We start from the raw sequence: 7,132 nt of genomic DNA, 5'->3' as shown, positions 1-7,132 counted from the left end.
AGGGAGGTAATGTGCAGCATAGGGAATATAGTCAATAATATAGTAATAACTTTATACAGGAACAGATGGTTACTAGGTTTAGTGTGGTGATCACATTGTGAGGTATAGAAATGTAGAATCACTAGGTTGTACTCCTGAAACTAATATAATATTGTATGTCTTCTATACTTTAATAAAGAGTTGGATTATATTTTGCAGTGCATTATCCAAATCTAAGCTGAAATAACTTCTATCGTGTACACACACACATAATACAGATTTCTCTTTCCTGTTGCATCCAGTTTTTTAAACATTAAATGAAAAAGATATCCCAAGATCGTATTGAAAAACAATGACACCCAAGTTAGACAGTACAGCACAGGGACTGTGTATAACTAACTCATCACAGTCTAGTGGGTTCCATGCCAATGGGGCACCTGAATTATGTATGTCTGGTATGGCAGTTAAGAGAAATTCAAAGGTAATCTAGACTGAATCAGTTTGAAAAATTGCTTTGAATTTCATTAGCCTGGAAACTTCTCTCACATTATATCAATAGCCTACATCATGTATATACTTCAGTGTTATAGTCTAATTAGTCGACATTGTATCTTTTAGAAAAATAAAACTATGAAACTATATTTCATAAGGGGATTCTGGGATGGAGGGCCACATCGATCTTATTTGAAATATATCTTCCCCTAGTGTCATTTTTTTCTTCAGTTTTGGATGATCTTTGTGTCTTCGGTGCCTGGCATAGTGACTGAACATAGCAGATTCCCTTAAAGTGCTCGATAATTATTTATTGAATGAATATATGAATAAATCGATCAAGAAGCAAGATATGGCAGAAGGAAGACAGGCCCAAATTCCAGTTTTGCCTCTGCAACTTATTAGGCTGTGTGACTTTGGGCTTTTCTTAAGCTCTCCAACTCTTAGCTTTTTCAAATGTTTTAAAACAGGAAACAGCCTCAGAAAAATGGCAAGAATGACTCTATCTAACAGAGTTATGAGGCTCAAAAGAGATGCCCTTTGTAGTAGCTCCTGAAAGATAGTTTGGAAATGCTTGGCTTTCCTCTCGCACTGGGCTTCTCTGCTTGGTAGAGATTTTGAGAATGTTCAGAGAGGGGATTAAATCTGAGTGGGTTAGACAATGAAAGGGATCCATTAAAATGGATCGACTGTCTTGAACCTGAGAATGAGGAACATTAATTTTTTTCCAGAAAAGATCTCATTCTGATTAAACATATAAATATGTAGGTTTTGGTGGCTTGCTCTTTCTTCTCCATGGCATCCAAAGACGGGACACAGAAATGTGCTGACATAATAGCAGAGGTCCACAAACTTTTTCTGTAAAGGACCGGATAATAAATATTTTTGGCCTTGTGGAGTATTTAGTCTCTGTCACAAGTTTTCAAAAGTAGCATAGACAATATGAAAATGATAGATGTGGCTATATTCTAATAAAACTTTATTTACACAAATTGGCAGTAAGCCGGATTTGTCTGTGAGGTCCATATAGTTTGCAGACCTCTGCCCTGGAGCAGCAAACTTCAGCTAAATACTAGAACCAGGAGCGGTCTGTCTACTTTCTCTCTGTTTAACTTTGAGGACAGCGGCCATATCTGAGGTTACTACTATCCTTTCATTAATATTGAGATGAGCAGGAAGACTTTATCTAAAACTAACTGAATCATTCGTAAATTTATTTTTAATTTTATGTAAGAGAATTTTGAGCCCCTAATGTAGGAATTTCTTTATAGCATTCTCAGTATCTGTGTGCCCTATACATAGGCATGAACCACACATACACATTTTGTAAATGCACATGTGCATCTGTGCATTTTTAACTTTGTGTGCCTACATGTCTTATTCTGGAAACTTTTTTAAAGGAAAGTTTGGTAATTCAATAGAGATTACATATATATTTATACTATAGTCTAGCTTTTTCAGAGTTAGGACCAGTGTAGTTTTCTAGCTATCATATCTAATTAGAGGCGGTATTTTGAGATACTCTGCTTAAGTTTTAAAAGTAACATAGTATCCTATGATACTTGAAATCATGCCCTGAATCTACAACTATATTGTAAGGACTTGAGAATGCCTTGGACTTTCCTTGTATTACTATTCCATGCTTGAAAGTTGGTTAGTAGTTTTGCATAAAAGTTTGTATTTATTGCTGTAATACAGAAAGCATTATTTGCATCTTGGTTTTACAGCACTGAGTGCCATATTCTTGGGCATCAGGAGGGCCCGGATGGCAATTTTAGCAGACATTGGAAAATAAATGAATTCTTTTAAAAACAAGAGCTTGTATCCAGGAAAAGCAGTAACATATTTTGATATATTCCTTACATCATGTCTACACACAGCTGACACATAGTTATCCTAACTAGAATGAGAAGATAGATTACATGCATCAAGGACAGCCACAGGAAGTCTTGTATTTTATCTTAGGCAATGGTTTTGACTTCTTGCTTTTTGAAACCTTTCACTAGTGTGAACTCAGGTCAACCTTGATAAGTCTTTCACACCAGATCGAGGCATTTGGGCTGACTTCAAGGACGATAAGAATCACTGGCTGAGCAGAATGGCTGGGTCAGTTGTCGGCACTGGGAAGAGATCAGATTGGCCATGATGCAGTAATTCAAACACCCTACTTTCCTTTCTTTCTGCAGGTAAAGAGGACAGAATAATTAGGGCTTGAATCATGGCTTGGCAGTTTACTTACTTTGAGGAGGTAATACTTGAGTCAGGTCTGCACAGGGGCAGATGTAGCAGTGTATGGAAAGAGATAGTAGCCAAGAGAAAGCAAGGAATTTGTACTAACTGGAGCCCTGAGTATCCATGGGGGGGATGGCAGGGACTGAGGGTTGATAGGCAGACAAAACCAGAAGTAGGAAGGCCTTGAAGATCATCTTAAGGGGTTTAGATTTTAACTCTCAGAGTACAGAGAGCCAGTGGCAGATTTCCAATGGAGAAATTATCAATCATAGAGAGCAATATTGAGAATGATTTCCTCGTCTCCAAAAGGCTAATGACCTGGGAATAAGAATGGAAAGAATGTAGCAGTATAGAGAAGGAGATGCTTGGGATGGTCAAGATGGAATGCTAATAAGACAATGACAAGCAGAGGGGAGGAGAAAAAGGAGAACGCAGAGGATTTGGAGACTGGATGTGAAGTTGACATTAATTTCTGGATTTATGGCTTGGACGACTGAATTAAATAAGACTACGAATCCAGTAGGAGAGGCAGATTCTGGGGGAAAGATTATGAGTTTTGTTTTGGATGTTGTAAGAGGTACCTACGGGGTGTCTGTGAGGGGTCATCTAGTAGGCAGCTGAGCAGGATTTTGAGAGAGATGAGATGAAATTGGTCTGAAGTTAAAACCAAGAGATTAGATAAGATCACTCAGGGAGAGTTTACCAAAGACAAGAATAAAGCCCTAAGAAATAGCAATGTAAGGATTGACTAGAGGATGAGAGACTCGCAGAGAAGTAAAGATGTTTGCTTTAAGAATGTGGGGGTAGATTCGAAAGCAACAGGTTCCATAGAAGTCATAGAGAGGAGAGAGTTTCAAGACCGATCACACACTGCAGCGAAAGGAAATAAAATAAGGAACGAATTGTGCTCAGTTTGGCAGATAAGAGGTTTTTAGCAATGAAGGTAAAGCAGCAATGCAGAAAGGTAGAAAACAAAGGAGATTGCAGCAGGTCTGCCGAGTCTGGTGGAAGAGAGAGAGTATAGATGGGGAATGTGAAATTGTCTCTCAAGTTTACCAGGGAAGGGAAGGAGGGAGGTGGTGACAGCTGGGGGCGAGGAGACACCTAGAAACGTTCTAGCAATATGATGGGAAGAAATGTAAAGTGTCACTGAAGAAAACACTTTGCAAATTTGCTAGAACAGTGAGTGATCTGTATGAGATATTGAATTTTTCTCCTTTCCCCAGATCTTAACCTAGAGTCACCCTGGGTAATGCTGGGAAGTACAGAAATGTCTCTTGAAGGCTCCATCATCCCCTTATCTAGTCTCTCCTCCAAGCCTTTCCTAAAAACACAGAGGTATCCCACCCAGGTTTGACCTCGTGGAAATGCTCCCAGCTCCTTCCTCAACAAAGCCTATCTGGTGTCCTGGATATGTCAGTCAATTTTTTTTTCCCATATGTAAATTCTTCTCCTGACTTAAAATGTCCTGTGCAGAGAGGCAGTCATTCCACCTCTCTAGCTTCCACATCTGTTCCACTTCCTCTAGCCTCTTTTCCGCAGAGCCATGGCTATGTAAAGCAGGGACAGACACCTACCCCAAAGCAGCCAATCCAATGGCTGACCGGTGGTTTAAATGCCTTGGCCAGGATAAATAAATAGGGCTGAGTATATTTTCTCCCTGGAGAAACCGAATTCCGAGATGTAGCAATTGTAGGGAACATCCGCGAGTCAGGTTATGAGGTGGTGGCCAATTTGATTTTAGATGTCTGTGAGATACTTCAGATAGTCTTAATATATGCTGTGGTCCCTGTCAACTTAACTTGAGCTACTTGAGTGAAATTCTGCTCGCTTTGCAACCAAAATAGCTCTGACACCTTGACCAGACCACCAGGGCTATTGTTCCATTCTCTTCAGCTATGCTAAATGAGTTATGTCATTCACTACAAGCATGATGTTCCTTTTCTTTCTTCTATTTCACATTTAAATAATTGTAAATGTGTGTGTTCAATGTTTCTCTTAATATGAACTTAGCAGCTGGTTGAAGTTTAGGTCTGCTTCATGTTTCTCCACTTTTTCCTGGGACTGGCAGCTAGCTGGGACATTGGCAGAAGCAAAAAAGGGCAAACCAAACTACAGTGTATTCCAAGCTTCTGTTCACATTATGTTCAATAATATCCCATTGGCTTCAAAGTCAGTAAGTCTAAAGTCAAGTTTAGGGAAGTAAACTCCCTGCATTATAAAGGGTGGTTATCTAATACTATTAAGAGATGGAGTGAAGAGTTAAAAGTAATAATCCAACCTACCACGGACATTGTGTCTGAAATCCCAGACCAGAGAAGGGGGTCGAGAAGGACAAAGGAATGTACCTATTAACAGCATTCACATCTTGAAGAAACCCATCCGAAACTCCCACACAATTCTATTTCATCAGCCAGAAACTTTTCATTCCTGGCTGCAAGGGAGGCTAGGAAATGGATACTTTTTTCCAGGTTGCGATGTGCTCAGCTAAACGTTGGGGTCTGTTACTACGTCAGAAAGAGAGAATAGGTATTGAGTAGGCAACTACTCAGTGTTCACCCAGATATATCATGTTCCTCCTTCACTGTTGTGACATAATCTGATAATCTGAGTTAAGGGGTTCATTGTACTTGTTTAAAGTATATAGTTAGTTAACATATAAATGATTATCTAGTCAGTAATTAAACACTGCTGGACTGCTGCTTTTGCAAGAAAGATAATACAAGTAATCCGATTGCTCCTCCACGAAAGTCAAATCTTTTTCTAAAAGTCAGTTTATTTAAGTTTTATTTACTCCTAAAATATAAATAATAGGGCCAAGAAAGGTGGCTGTAAAGGCTTCTGAAAAGAAAGTACTTAGGTAGCTGAGAGGCACTTACCCCCACAGAAATTTCCAGATACAGTTGTCCCCCTTATCCATGGGTTATATGTTCCAAGACTCCCAGCGGGAGCTTTAAACTGCGGATACTACCAAATCTGTTTCTTCGATCTAATATTTTTAGACTGTGGTCGACCGTGGGTAACTGAAACCATGGAAAGCGAAACCATGGATAAGAGGGACTACTGCAGACTCTTTCTCCAGGCTTTTGCTCAATGTCACTTTGCTAGCAAGGCTCTTTCTGACCACACGGCTCAAAATAACAACATCCTTATTCCCTTTTCTTTGCTTCATTTTCCTCCATACCATTTATCACCATACTCGATTATTTTATTTTCTGCTTCCCCCCACCAGAAGTTGAGTGACTTGGAGGCAAGTCATTTGTCATTTTGTTCACTGTCGGTATAATGGATTACTGAAAATGGTCTTCGATGATTGCTTTGGGTTGTGCAGAACCAGCTAGAAGCAGAAGGTCCTTTTTTACATAGTGGCTTCGTGAGGCTGCTGCAGCCATTTTGTGACCCTGAGGTGACAAGTGTGTGGAGAAAAGACAATATGTTGAAAGTGGCCACGTAGAAGCCTGGGAAGGGACTGGGTTCCAAGGTCACCCCCTGGTTAGCTGAAACAGTCTTCTTTCGGACTTTCGACATGTGTGAGGAAGACCCCGACATCTGGGAGCTGACCTGGTACTATCAGCTCAGCCTTTGTGTTCCGTGGAATATGAACAATTTCAAAGAACACGAACGTTGGACAAAGTCATTCTGTGACTTGATAAATTAAGGCAAAATCAAGACCAGTGCTATCTATAATCATGTCAGCGGCCATGTGGAGGGATGGGCGTTCAATGCATTCATTTTCTTTCCCAGGACGGCTCTGGGGGAGCCAGCTGAGGATATGCCGTCATCCTCCATCCCACCCCTACCCACCCAACCTGGACTGTGACTGCAGACCTGGGGGATCTGCAAATAGGAGGATCAGGCATGTGGTGCTGGGGAAGGGTATAGGGGTATAAGGATGCAAGGGGCGTTGAGCAGCCTTTAACTGGTACCAGGAAGACACGAGGCTAGAGGGATGATTTACAGCCTGTCTTTGAGGCCGCGAGTATGGACCAGAGCATGAGGAGGTCTCTGAATCTGGCAACAAGGATGTAGGGCGACTGCGGGACATGGAGTCCATGCGAGAGTAGCGGGAATGGGAAGTCTGCACTCTGACTGCCAGGAGGAGCGCGGAGTGCTGGCGGTGCTGGGGACGTCTTTGGTCGGCTACCTACGGAGAACGTGGGCGAGGCTCACGTTCAAAGCCCGACCGTACCTGGCTCCATTGCGCGCAGTGCTGGGAGCGCAGAAAGGCTGGACCGGGCTGGGCGGGGAGAGGCGGGGCTGCTGAGGAGTCCCCGGGGCCCCGTTTTGGCGCTCATTGGCGAAGTAGTGGGTGTGGGTGCAGGTTCAAAGCCTGGCCCCGCCGGGCCTCCGGGTCCCCGCGCGGCGCGCACAGCCGGGCCAGCGCGCGGAGGGAGGCTGTGGCGGGCGCGCGGTTGCTAAGCCCTGCGCC

The 7,132-nt window shown here is 42.2% G+C and overlaps 1 long non-coding RNA gene across 1 annotated transcript in view; it reads left to right on the top strand.

Annotated features, from left to right (window-relative positions):
- The first annotated feature begins 4,663 nt into the window (after positions 1–4,663).
- LOC111744876 overlaps positions 4,664–7,132 on the top strand; it is a 13,416-nt gene continuing 10,947 nt past the window's right edge. Inside the window, exons 1-2 of the long non-coding RNA XR_002782374.1 lie at positions 4,664–4,675; positions 6,051–6,053. This is a non-coding gene — a long non-coding RNA (uncharacterized LOC111744876). The remainder of the gene's footprint in view (positions 4,676–6,050; positions 6,054–7,132) is intronic.

Source organism: Pteropus vampyrus, unplaced genomic scaffold, assembly GCF_000151845.1.
Source record: "Pteropus vampyrus isolate Shadow unplaced genomic scaffold, Pvam_2.0 Scaffold1, whole genome shotgun sequence".
Classification (NCBI taxonomy): Eukaryota; Metazoa; Chordata; class Mammalia; order Chiroptera; family Pteropodidae; genus Pteropus; species Pteropus vampyrus.
This window is presented reverse-complemented; position numbering and strand designations above follow the sequence as displayed.